This window comes from Chiloscyllium plagiosum, chromosome 29 (genome assembly GCF_004010195.1).
Source record: "Chiloscyllium plagiosum isolate BGI_BamShark_2017 chromosome 29, ASM401019v2, whole genome shotgun sequence".
Classification (NCBI taxonomy): domain Eukaryota; kingdom Metazoa; phylum Chordata; class Chondrichthyes; order Orectolobiformes; family Hemiscylliidae; genus Chiloscyllium; species Chiloscyllium plagiosum.
In genome coordinates this window covers 15,590,448-15,604,613 of record NC_057738.1, presented here as the reverse complement: position 1 = coordinate 15,604,613, position 14,166 = coordinate 15,590,448, and positions in this window count along the sequence as shown.

The window sequence follows — 14,166 nt, the reverse complement described above, 5'->3', positions numbered from 1 at the left end:
GGCTACTGTTGGAATATTGTGTGTAATTCTGGTCTCCTTCCTATCAGAAAGATGTTGTGAAACTTGGAAGGGTTCAGAAAAGATTTACAAGGATGTTGCAAGGCTTGGAGGATTTGAGCTATAGGGAGAGGCTGAACAGGCTGGGGCTGTTTTCCTTCGAGTGTTGGAGGCTGAGGGGTGACCTTACAGAGGTTCACAGAATTAAGGGGCATGGATAGGGTAAATAGGCAAAGTCTCTTCCCTGGGGTCAGGGAGTCCAGAACTAGAGGGCACAGGTTTAGGATGAGAGGGAAAAGATATTAAAGAGACCTAAGGGGCAATCTTTTCACAGAGAGACTGGTACGTGTGTGGAATGAGCAGCCAGAGGAAGTGGTGGAGGCTGGTACAATTGCAACATTTAAGAGGCATTTGGATGGGTATATGAACAGGAAGGGTTTGGAGGGATATGGGCCGGGTGCTAGCAGGAGGGACTAGATTGGGTTGGGATGTCTGGTCAGCATGGACGGATTGGATTGAAGGGTCTGTTTCCGCACTGTACGTCTCTATGACTATGTGGTCACACCACATGTCCTTGGCCTATTTTTGTACCATCAGCACATTTGGAGTCACTTTACTCTGCCCCTTGGCCAAGACTTTAATATTTGTAGTAAATAACGTAGGCCCTAAGACTGATCCTGTGGTACTCATTGGTTAGGACTTTGTAACCTGACTAAAGACCCAATAATTCTGACTCTGCCTTCTGTCTATTACCCAATTTTCAATCTATTCTAATACATTACCTCCAATACTGTGGGCTCCTACCGTGTGCCATAACCTACTATGAGAAAGTGAGGACTGCAGGTGTTGGAAATTAGAGTTAAGAGTGTGGTGCTGCAGATCAGGCAACATCCGAAGAGCAGGGGAATCGATGTTTCAGGCACAAGCCCTTCATTAGGAGTGAGGCTTATCAGCCAGGGGGGCTGAGAGAATGTAGCTGAGAATGCAATAGGTAGCTGAAGGTGGGTGGGAAGGTGATAGGTGAGAGTGGAGGGTGGACAGATAGATGGGAAAGACGGTGGTCAGGTCAAGAGGGCGGTGCCGATGCCGATTTAGAGCCTTGCGATGGGGATAAGGTGGGGGGAGGGGAAATGAGGAAATTGGTGAAATCCACAATAATCCCTTGTGATTGCAGGGTCCCAAGGTGGAAGACGAGGCATTCTTCCTCCAGGCGTCGAGTGGTTAGGGTTTGGAGACGGAGGAGGCCCACGACCTGCATGCCATGGGTGGAGTGGGAGGGGGAGTTGAGGCGTTCAGACACAAGGCGGTGGGGTTGGTTGGTGCTGGTATCCCACAGATGTTCTCTGAATTGATTTGCAAGTTGGCGTCCTGATTCCCCGATGTAGAAGAGAGCACATCGTGTGCAACAGATACAGTAGATGACATTAGTGGAGATCCAGGTATCTCCAGCGACCAACAAATCACAGACATCTACTACAAACCCATGGACTCTCACAACTACCTGGGCTGCACCTCCTTCCACCCTGCCTCCTGTAAAAACACCATACCTTATTCCCATATCCTCTGCCTCTGCTGTATCTGTTCCCAGGATGACCAATTCCTCCACAGAAACTTCCAAATGGCCTCCTTCTTCAAAGACTGCAATTTCACCTCCCACGTGGTCAACAATGCCCTCCAGCACATCTCCTCCACTTGCTATACCTCCACCCTTGAACGCCACCCTTTGCAATGCAGCAAAGACAGAACCCCCCCCCGCCCCAACCCTCCACCCTGGTCCTCCCATTCCACCCCACCAAGCTCCATATACATCGCATCATCCTCCTATGTCCGCCACTTACAGCAGACCCCACCACTAGGGATATATTTCCCTCCCTACCCCGATCAGCGTTCTGGAGAGGCCATTTCCTCCCCGACTGCCTTGTCAGATCCATGCCCCCACCAGCCCTCATCCCACTTCCAGCACCTTTCCCTGCCACCTCAGGAAGTGCAAAACCTGTGCCCACACCTTCCCCCTCACCACTGTCTAAGGCCCTGAAAGGATCCTTCCATATCCCACAGAAATTTAACTGTACCCTCACTAATGTAATCTACTGTATCCGTTGCACCTGGTATGGTCTCCTGTACTTCTGGGAAACAGGAAGCCAACTTGCAAATTGTTTCACAGAACATCCCGGGACATCTACACCAGCCAACCCCACCACCCTGTGGCTAAACATTTCAACTCTCCCTCCCATTCTACTCATGACATGCAGGTCCTGGGCTTCTTCCATCACCAAATCCTAACCACCCGATGCCTGGAGGAAGAACGCCTCATCTTTTGCCTTAGGACCCTGCAACCACACAGGATTAATATGGATTTCACCAGTTTCCTCATTTCCCCTCCCCCCACCTTATCGCAGTCCCAAGCCTCCAACATGGTACCTCTCTCTTGACCTGTCCATCGTCTTTCCCATCTATCCGCTTCACCCTCCTCTCCGACCTACCATCTTCCCACCCACTGATATGCTGGGCTTTTCCAGCGCCACACTCTTGACTATTACCTACTATATCCAGAAGACACCTTATCAAATGCCTTTTGGAAGCCCAAAATACTGCATCTTCCAATTCTTCTTTATCAACTCTGTTTGTGATTTCCTCAAAGATCTAGCAAGTTTGGCAAACATGATTTCCCTTTCACATAACCATGTTGACTCTGTGTTAACCTTTTCTAAATGCACTGCTTTTTAAAAAAATACCCTCTGGCATGTACCCAAAGATAGTTGTTAGCTAACTGGCTTTCTTTCTCCCTCTCTCCTTCAACAAGGGTGTCACATTGGCAGGTTTCCAATCCACTGCATCCCTTCAGAAATGCAGTGAGATCTTGAATAGATTGACCAATGCCTCAACCATTTCTACAGACACCGCCTTTATAAAACCCCTTAGATGCAGGTCAATAGATCCTAGTAACTTGGTCAGTGCCATTAGTTTGTGAAATACTGTCCCTCGTGATATTATCACCTTTCCTCCCCTGAGCACTTTGCTTTTTTTGATATCTTTGAGACGCTTAGTGTCTTTCACTGCAAATATTAATACAAAATATTTGTTTAAATTATCTGCCATTTCCCTGTTCCCAGTAATCAATTCCTCTGTCACAACTTCCAAAAGTCCTTCACTACTTTTGCTCACTTTCTTTTTATACCTGTAGAACATCTTACTGTTTGTTTTTACGTAGTGCTTTCCAGTTTTACTTTTAGAATTAATTTTCTCCCATTTTACTCAGATTTTTAGTCTCCTGCTGGTTCCTAAAATAAAGTCCCAGTCCTTTGGCTTGATATTGGTTTTCACTTAAATTTTTGATTATATAATATCATTGACCACTTTTATTAACCTTCTTTTTGACTGGAATAAATTTTGACTGAGTATTATGAAATATCTGTTTAAATATCTGCCACTCACCTTCCCTGATAATTTTTTTTAGTCCACTTCATCCAACAGTACTTTTCTTCCTGTGTAATTGCCTGTATTTGAAGTCACTGGTTTGAAACACAAATTGCTGTCTCTCAAACAGAGTTGTAATGTTTGTAGAATACAGAAAGAGGTCCTTTGGCCAATCTTGTCTGCACCAATCAAACATCTACATTTTCTAATCCCATTTTTTGGCATTTGGCCTGTAAGCCTCCGTGGCTTGGCATTTCAAGTGCTCATCTAAATAGCTCAAATGTCTTAAGCATTCCGGTTTCTGCCATCCTTTCAGACATTGTAGGTTTCTGAAAATCAACCATGTGGTTAAAAAAGATTTTTGTCAAATCGAATCAACCTGTCGCTCCTTACTTTAAAACAGTTTTTGACCCCTCTCGTAAAAGAGAAAAACTTCTCCCTATCTACCTCAGGACTTAACACATTTACAAGACCAAAGGAAATGAGAACAGGAGTAGGTTATTCAGCCTTCAAGATTAGAGTGGTGCTGGAAAAGCACAACAGGTCATGCAGCATCCGACGAGCACGAAAATCAACGTTTTGGGCAGAAGTCCTTCAAAGGCTCCTGCCCGAAAAGTCAGTCTTCCTGCTTCTCAGTTGCTGCCTAACCTGCTGCGCGTTTCCAGCACCACTCTAATAAGACCATAAGACATAGGAGCGGAAGTAAGGCCATTCAGCCCATCGAGTCCTCTCCGCCATTCAATCAGGGCTGATGGGCATTTCAACTCCACTTACCCGCATTTTCCCCGTAGCCCTTAATTCCTTGTGACATCAAGAATTTATCAATTTCTGCCTTGAAGACATTTAGCGTCCCAGCCTCCACTCCACTCTGTGGCAATGAATTGCACAGGCCCACCACTCTCTGGCTGAAGAAATGTCTCCGCATTTCTGTTCTGAATTTACCCCCTCTAATTCTAAGGCTGTGTCCACGGGTCCTAGTCTCCTCGCCTAATGGAAACAATTTCCTAGCGTCCACGCTCTCCAAGCCATGTATTATCTTGTAAGTTTCTATTAGATCTCCCCTTAATCTTCTAAACTCCAATGAATACAATCCCAGGATCCTCAGCCGTTCCTCAAAAGTTAGACCTACCATTCCAGGGATCATCCGTGTGAATCTCCGCTGGACATGCTCCAGTGCCAGTATATCCTTCCTGAGGTGTGGGAACCAAAACTGGACACAGTACTCCAAATTGGGCCTAACCAGAGCTTTATAAAGTCTCAGTAGCACGACAGTACTTTTATACTCCAACCCTCTTGAGATAATTGACAATATTGCATTCGCTTTCTTAATCACGGACTCAACCTGCATGTTTACCTTTAGAGAATCCTCAACTAGCATCCAGATCCCTCTGTACTTTGGCTTTACGAATTTTCTCACCGTTTAGAAAGTAGTCCGTGCTTCTAATCTCCAGCATCTGTGGTCCTCACTTTCGCCTATTCAGCTTTCAAGCCTGCTGCACCAATAAATAGTATCGTGACTAATCTGACATTCATGTCTACTTTCCTGATCTTTTCCCATAACCCAATTAAACCTGTTGGACTATAACCTGGTGTTGTGTGATTTTTAACTTTGTACACCCCAGTCCAACACCGGCATCTCCGAATCATGACTTCTTTTGATCAAGAATCTATCCCAGCCTTTAATATCCAAAGGACTCTGATCCCACATCTCTTAGTGGGAAGAACGTCCAAAGGCTGTCTACCCTCAGATGAAATTCTTCCTCTTTGCAGTTGTAAATTGGTGCCCTTAATTCTGAAACTGTGTCCTCTGGTCCGAGACTCTCCCAAGAGGGGAAACATCCACCCAGCACTTCCTTTCAGGTCCCTTAAAAAATCCTACATGCTTCAGTCAGATCACCTCTCAGTTTTATAAACTCCAATAAGTAGAGTCCCAAACGGTTTAGCCTTTGCTCATAAGTCAATCCCTTTAAATCAGCAATGTGAACCTTTTCTGAACTGTCGCCAAAGAAATAGCTTTCCCTAAATAAGGTGACCAGAACTAGTCAGGTGTGATCGCCCCAGCAACTTGCATGTTGGACTATAAGTGTAGGGAACTCTTACTGCAACACTCTTGAAGTAAGGACCAATATTCCTTAGCCTTTCTGACTGTCTGCTGTACCTCGTTTGCTTACTGTGTTTCATGCACCAGTATTTCCAAGTTCCTTTGTGTTACAGCTTCCTGGAGTTTTTTCTCAAATTAACATCCATTCAGCTCAATCAGATCGTTCCTCAGCTTTCTCTGTTGTAAGGAAATTAACCCCAGTTTATCTTATCTCTCCTCTCATAGCTAAATAATCCAGTCCAGGCAACATCCTGGTTAATCACTTCTGCACCCTTTCCCTAGATGCTGCCTGACCTGCTGTGCTGTTCCAGCAATAAAGTTTCAGCTGTTGTAAGGAAATTAACCCCAGCTTATCTTATCTCTCCTCTCATAGCTAAATAATCCAGTCCAGGCAACATCCTGGTTAATCACTTCTGCACCCTCTGTAGTCATATCCTTCCTACCTTGCAGCGACCATACTGCACACAATATTGTTAAAATGGAGATTTGTGACGGCCCAGGGAATGCCTTATGGGCTCAGACCTGTAAGTCTCTTTCTTGGTTTTTCCCGGAGATCATACTCTTTGGAAGTCTGGAATAAAAATCCCTTTTACAGATAGATTAGTTTGATTTCCGTCATCCCCTATATTTACCAATAACATCACTGTTACAATATAACACTGATATCTATAAGCTAAACTAACTAGGTTCTAATAACCTAGGAGGGTAGGGTACCAGCTCTTCAAGTGCCCCAGCAGGCTACTCCGATGTACTGATACAAAGTGGCTTCCTTTATACAAAAGGTTTTAAAACAAAAAACCATTGCATGTTCTTAATTAGGCAGATAACAGTGAAAGACAATAATTCGTAAGGAAGAAAGGCTAATTGACAGGTCTGTGTGCGCTTGACTAATCACTACTGCAGGCCCTAAGCCAGTCATCAGGTGGGAAAAACATACCCATCCGAGTTAGGCGCCTGCTAGCGAGATAAACATCTATCGGGTTTTGAGAATATTTGTAGCTCAGGTTGAGGTTCTGGATGTAGGTTTGCTCCCTGAGCTGGAAGGTCTATTTCCAGATGATTCGTCATCTTACTAGGTAACATTTTCAGTGGTCCTCCAGGTGAAGCACTGCTGATAATTCCTGTTTCCTATTTATATGTTTGGGTTTCTGTGATTGATGTAATTTCCTGTTCTTTTTCTCAGGGGGTGGTAGATGTGTTTGTTGATAGAGTTCCAGTTGCAATGCCATGCTTCTAGGAATTTTTGTGTATGTCTCTGTTTGGCATGTGTTTTCCCAGTCAAAATGGTGTCCTTCCTTATCTGTGTGTAAGGATACGAGTGAGAGAGGCTCATGTCGTTTTGTGGCTAGTTGATGTTCATGTGTCCTGGTGGCTAGTTTTCTGCCTGTTTGTCCAATGCAGTATTTGTTACAGTCTTTGAACGGTATTTTGTAAATGACATTAGTTTTGCTTGCTGTTTGTATAGGGTCTTTCAAGTCCATTAGCTGCTATTTTAGTGTGTTGGTGGGTTTGTGGGCTACCACGAAGCCAAGGGATCTGAATAGTCTGATAGTCATTTCCGAGATGTCTTTGATGTAGGGAAGAGTGGCTTTCTTTTCAGGGTTGTGATTCAAATTCAAGTAAGACATAAGATCCGATTAGTTAGAATTGACAGTGAGGCAATCTGTAAGGTCTGTTGAGTGATCTGCAAGAACAGTAAGTTAAGACTTCATCAATATTTTCTTTTACGGAGTTTGTATTTAATAACCAGTAAAGGTTACTCAATATCATCATGAAGTCCCAAAAGGCAATTAAATTCAATCCATAGCAGATAAGCACTAAGGGTTAATTTTCTACTGGCTCCAACAGCCTCGGCACCAAAATGGTCTCTCTATCTCTCTCGTGTCCTTTTGAACTCTCAAGTCAGGGTCTTGTAACAGCAAAGATTTTTTTTTTCCTCTGTGTCTGCCCTGCTTGCAAGGTGTAATGAGAATCCATTATAATTGACAACCTCTGACCATTAATTACAAAGCTTTTGATAGTACCAAGTTTCGTTTCAGGGTCAGAATCAAACGGTCATTAATTTCACAAGGAACAACTGTAAATGTTATGACTTGGTGTCCTGTCCACACAGATTCACCGATGCGAAGGCAAATATTCTTAATTACCTTGCAGCATCCGGTTATCACTTGGTGAGCTCAGATGTCCCTATCTTCTGCATTCCTTGAGTTCCCCCCTTTTTTCTGAGCCTTCCTGTCTGTCTATTTTCTAGTGCAGTAAACGTGTTCTATAATTCAGCATTACATTTTAGGCCAAATATTTAAAGACAAGTTTTAAGTCTACAGACTTTCTCAGTATTGTGGCCTTAGCAATGTTGTATTACAGCTTCATCATAACCTCCTTGCTCTTATATTCAATGTCTTGACTGATAAAATGCCTTTTTAACCACCTTTATTGATATGTCCTCCTACCTTCAAGGATCTGTGGACATGCATGTCAAAGATCTTTTGATCCGCTGTACTTCCAGTGGTCATATTATTAATGATGTAGTCCCGCAAAAATGCATCAACTTTTCAGGATTAAATTCCATTTGCCACTGTCCAGTCCATCTGACCAAACTATCCATGTTGTCCTCCTCGCTTTTTACCAAATCACTAATTTTCATGCCATCTGTGAATTGTAAATATATGACTTACTTATAAATATATGGCTGGCTGCGTGTAAATATACTCGGCATTTGGAAGCCTTTGGGGGTGCTCCGTTATGTGCGCGCGCAGAACAAGGTCACGTGGTGCTCCGCTCCGTTGCAAAACAGGGTCATGTGATGCTCCATTTCACACGCCAGAGGCGTGCAGCGGGGTCACGTGATGTTCTGTTTCACACGCCGGAGGCGTGCAGGGGGTCACATGATGCTCTGTTTCATGCGCCGGAGGCGTGTAGGGGGGTCACGTGGTTCTCCATTTCGCGGGCAAAACAGGGTCACGTGGGGTCGGACATCTGGGAACGTAAGGAGGTGGAGAATGGAGTCAGATCAACAGCCAATCAGAAGATAATCCCACATCAGTGATTGCATGACGTTTTTTATAGTATAAAAGACTGGCTCAGGGACAGGAATAGGTCTTACTTTTTGAACTGGCACACTTGTAGTTTGTCAGGGACAAAAAGGTTTAAACCCAGAGCTCTGTATACTTTGTCCACTTACTATTTAAAATAAATTAAGAGTGTGAGACTGAATATCTTCCCCTATTGCTTCATTTAAAATAACACGCAGGACTTGGCTCACACATAGAAGAAAGTAAGTTGGTAGATTGAGCCGAAGTCTGACAAATTGGTGACCCCGACGTGATGAAGACTGAGAAGTGACGGAAAAGAGAGAAAAATAGAAACAATGGACAACTGAAGTCTGATGACAACAACAAGCGGCGCCGCATAAAAAAAGGTGAGCAGATGCCTGGTTATATCGAAGTTCTGCAATTGGAAATACTAAATTGATTGTTGTCATTATACTGCAAGTGTCCTAGTAATAGTAAGTGGATAAAGTATTGATATAGTACGTACAAGTTTAAAGTCCCTTGGGGTTAAAGTCCCCATAAAAGCAACAAGGTACGTAAATGTGAGGAGGTTTAAAGTCCATGGAGCAGGATCTCATAAAAGCAACGTCCCTTGGGGTTAAAGTCCCCATAAAAGCAACAAAGTTTAATACGTACAGGTTTAAATTCCCGTGGGGTTAGAGTCCCCATAAAAGCAACAAGGTACGTAAATGTGAGGAGGTTTAAAGTCCATGGAGCAGGATCTCATAAAAGCAACGCTCACAAATTGTGATGTATGATTGTGTTGGATGTTTTAAAACTTATATTGGGGAATGTACGGAGGGTGGCAGAAAAACCAGTAGTGTCTTGAAGACAGGGACGGTGGTGTCTCAGCGAGAGAGAGAGTTGGCAGTGGAAACCCAACGGTGATAACAACGACCCTGCTGATAAATCTCGCTGAAAGGGTCAGTTGCTCGGGTGTACTCCATACAAACTGACTGGCCACTGGATTTGTCTCTGATTGGGTTAGTTGCTCAGTTATATTATATCCAAACCAATTGACTGCTAGACGGGAGGATTAAAACAAAAATACGTAAAATGGAAGGGGAGTGTGAGGAATACGGAGGATGTTCTTTTGACATAATGTTGCCCGTAAAACAGCAGTGGGGGGACAAAAGAAGGCGAGGAGAAAGAGGAGAGGAGGATTTATCTGCACAACATGACGTTAGCCTGTATGGCAGTAGAAACATTACAAAAGAGAGTAGGTGGTAACTCTAAGACAAAACTGGCGGAGGAGACAGAAAAGCCACGACCATCCACGTCACTATATCCTAAACTGCCTGGGGTACAACCACCGCCCCTATATCCTGTAACATAAATGCCACTCATGTATGTTCAAGAAGGGGTATTGGATGTGCAAGAAGTAGGAACAAGAGAGTACGAAGCAGTAAAAGAGAGACTGGCTGAAGCAGTAGAAGAAAGCATCAGAAAGGTAGAAAAACTTACACTAGAAGCTGACGGAGAGTTAAACAAGCGGAGGAGGCAAGCAGGGTGATAATGACACACAGCAGTAACAAAGAACAGCCGAAACAAGGGATACATTCATTATTGGAAGAGCCAGATGCTCACTCGACACCATATAGTGTTGAGGGTGAAAGGAGGGGAAGATTACGTAGTTCAGGTCAGTTACTAGATGACGGGTTCTCAGACAGAAGGAGGAGAGATTTGAGGGAAGAACGAGATAGAGACAAATTGGATGGGGGGGGTGGGGGGAAAGAGTCTGAAAATAGTACAGATATTGAGGATGAAGAATCCCTGACCGACGATGACCCACACACCTACCCCGTCACTTTGAAAGGCTCACTCACAATGCATACTGAACATGGTCCTCCAATGAAGCCCCTACCTGAACCAAGTTACAACCTGCGTCACAGAGACACATTACGATGACCCATAAAGTATCAGCACCACCAAATGCCATTAATTAACAGAGGCTCTTATTTGGGGGATGTTTATCAGCCCTTCACATTTACTGACATGAACTGCATCCTGGATAAAATGCCCCCACCCCTGGAGGGAGGTGAGCCTTGGATGACTAAATTTTGCCAATATACACTAGGGCACAAGTTAGCTATGGGTGATTGGAGAGCATTGTTGGGCAAGCAATTGAATATGTGGGAAATACAGCAAATTGAAGCGTCTGCAGGGACCACCTTACTACCTGATTCGGAACAGTTTGTGCAGCATGCCACCTGTGTGGGAAGGGCAATGAGGGATAGATTTCCGATTCCACCGGGAGCGACGCACTCACTCACCTTCACAATGAAGGAGGGTGAGGATGTGCCTGCCTTTTTGGCTAGGTGCAAGGGCACGTGGACAGATACAGCAGGGAGCCATCCAGGGTCGGGTCAGCTACAGACCACATTTAGGAATGCCGTTATGGCAGGGATGCCTAAGGAGGTAAAAGAGGCAATGGAGCGTAATCCTGATATCCCAGGTTGTTCTACAGAACAGTGGGAGAAACACTTGATGCACCACATGAAGCGTTACAGGTCGAAAAAGGATGAAGATAAACAGAGCAACGAGTCAGCTCAAGTGCAGTTGCTAAAGTTACAGCTTGATGAGGCTAGAAGGAAGGCTAATGATACTAGGAAGGCCTCCCAAAAGACGACTAATCAGATGGTTCAGCGGCCGTCGTCACAAAACAAACTGCCCAGTCTGGACCCAACACCTGATTGGATGCCTCCCTACTCTTACTATGGGGGCAAGCCTATAGGTGATTCAGGAGGAATGCGTGGCAGAGGAAGGGGCCACGGAGGACCAAGAGGTCAGCCACCCAACATCTGTTTTGAATGTGGCCAGCCCGGGCATTGGAGACAGAATTGTCCCATGCTGTGGGGACCCCAGGCAAGGCAGGGATTGATCAGAGGACAGTATGTCCGCTCATGTCAGCCTCCTTTTCAACAGGTTCCTCAACCTTACCAAGCCCCAAATGTAGCTGCAGCCCCGGTGCAAGGACAGTACCCCCAGACTATGCCGGAAGGGCAGGAGTACGAATATTGATGGGGCCCGAGAATCCAGGGGCATGTGGGGTTGGCAGATCCCTATACGCAAATGAGGGTAATGGACAAGAATCTATCTTTTTTGGTTGACACGGGTGCAAGATTTTCTACCATCACTTGTGATATACCTCGGTCAAGTATATCATCCTCCAGCGTCCAGTTAGTAGGGTTCTCGGGTAAACCAGAAAATCTGCCTTTGACATTGCCACTGATCACATCAGTGGCTGGACAGACCTTTCGTCACCGGTATATTTCATCATCTGCATGCCCTATGAATCTGATGGGTTATGACTTGCTGGTGAGATGTGGGGTCTCTGTTCTGTGCGGACTAGACGGGCTGGTAGTGACCTTTCCAAATGGCTATTCTGTCAACTATTCTATGACAATGATTCACTCTGGATCCCAAATGATGCTATCACCGGACACATCACCAATGACAGAAGGGCAGTGGACAGATATATACTGGGGACTTTCACTGTGTCTCACATGTATACACACACACCATGGGTGCTGGGGAAAAAATAAGCACTACTGCACTTAGGTGGTAGTGTGGGGGTTAAATTAAAAAAAAGCAAAACAGCAAATAGAGCACTACAGCAGTTAGGCAGTAATATGGAAAAAAAAAATGATTCCCTACCCTCCCCTTCAAAATAAAAAAAAAAGAGAAAAAAATATATATACTGGGGACTACTCGAACCTGAAAGCAGGCAGAACAATGGTATACAGTCTTTATACAGCCAATGGCGTCCCTAGGTTCAGATGCTGCATCCCTATGCTCCTCCTGCAGATCCCCTTCATGTTACTCTGTATTATGATAGAGATGATAATGACATCTATCAGCATGCATTCTATCAGCACTTAGAAGGGACTCAATGGGAGATTTCCTCGAGTTGTATTCTGATAGGGAAAGGTGGTGTGGTGGGTGTTGTTAAACTGACTGCAGAACAGTTGGAATAGTATGAGATGTCTGAAGAAGCTATACTTCATCTCACATTGGCCATGTATGCTAAATATCAGGCCAAGGATCTGGAACCCATGTCCAAACGTTTGATGGCGCTAACTGATTGGGTTTGGACTCAGTTACCCGGTTTACAATATTCACCATCAGAGGAAGCCTATAGAATTATGTACAGGACAACTGACAAGGTACTGCTGGAACATAGGCAGATTGAAAGGTTTCATGGCAGAGAGAAAACAGACCATCCACAGGCTGCAGCGATGCTTGACACTCTACCAGATACCTTGTGGTCAGCAGGTTCAACGGACGTTGGTCACTGCAAACACGTCACGCCAATCACATTCGATTTATTTGACCACACACCAATTTGGCAGAGACAATATTCACTCAAACCAGAGACTGAAGCCAGCATTACCGACACAATTGAAGCATTGTTAGCAGCAGGGGTGCTAGAACCCTCCCAGTCAGCCTGGAACACTCCTATTTTACCTGTAGAGAAGCAGAATACCGGTAAATATTGGATGGCGCATGATCTTAGATGGATTAATAGCGTCGCTTTTACTTCAACAGTTCCAGTTCCAAACCCTTACACTGCGATATCTGTGCTGACCCCTAACCAAAAGTGGTTCTCGTGCATTGATCTGGCCAATGCGTTCTTCTGTTTGCCCCTAGCTGATCATCTGAGGGACATTTTTTCATTCACCTACAAAGGCCAACAACTACGTTATACAAGGGTCCCTCAAGGGTTTATTTTGTCACCTGGGGTGTTTAATCAGGTACTGAAACAGCAGCTGAAGGATCTGACGTTCCCAAAGGGGGTGGTATTGATCCAGTATGTGGATGACATTCTTTTGGCAACACCCGATCAGGTTTCTTGTTTGGAAGCCACAAAGTCGTTTCACCTGTATAGTGTCAGTTTTAAAGTTTCACGGGCTAAATTGCAATGCTGCAGACAAACGGTGTCTTTTCTGGGTAGAGTTATTTCTGCTGAGGGGACAGGTGTCTCTACGTCCCATTGATCCTCCATTCTGCATCATACCAAACCAGTCACTGTAAAAGACATGCTCTCATTTCTTGGGTTGGCAGGATACAGCAAACGATTTGTTGTATCATATGGGGAGCTCACTTTCCCCCTCAGAGCCATGGTGAATGAGCAAGGCATGAGAAATTTGTCAGCCCATTTGCAGTGGACCACGGAGGCAGACGAAAGTTTCATATCTCTTAAACAGGCCCTAACGCGGGCTGCTGATTTAGCGGTCCAGGATTACAAAGAGCCATTTTTCCTCTATTTCTGAAAAATTACACACAGTAAATGGTGTTCTTTTTCAGAAAAAAGGGGGAGGCAGGCAGGTGCTGATGTATGTAAGCAAGTGTTACCCTTGACCCAGTAGAGGACAGACACCCGTCATGTACAAGACATGCAGCAGAGGTAGCAAAAATTCTTCAAAAGGTAGCACATATAGTCATGGGCCATTCACTAACCGTACTGACGACACATAGTATAGTGGCCTATGTGAACTCAACAGCCTTTACAATGACGTCACTGCGGCAAACCAGGTTAGAGAAAATCTTGAATGCACCACATATAATTTTTACACATGCAGGAATTAACATGGCTGATAA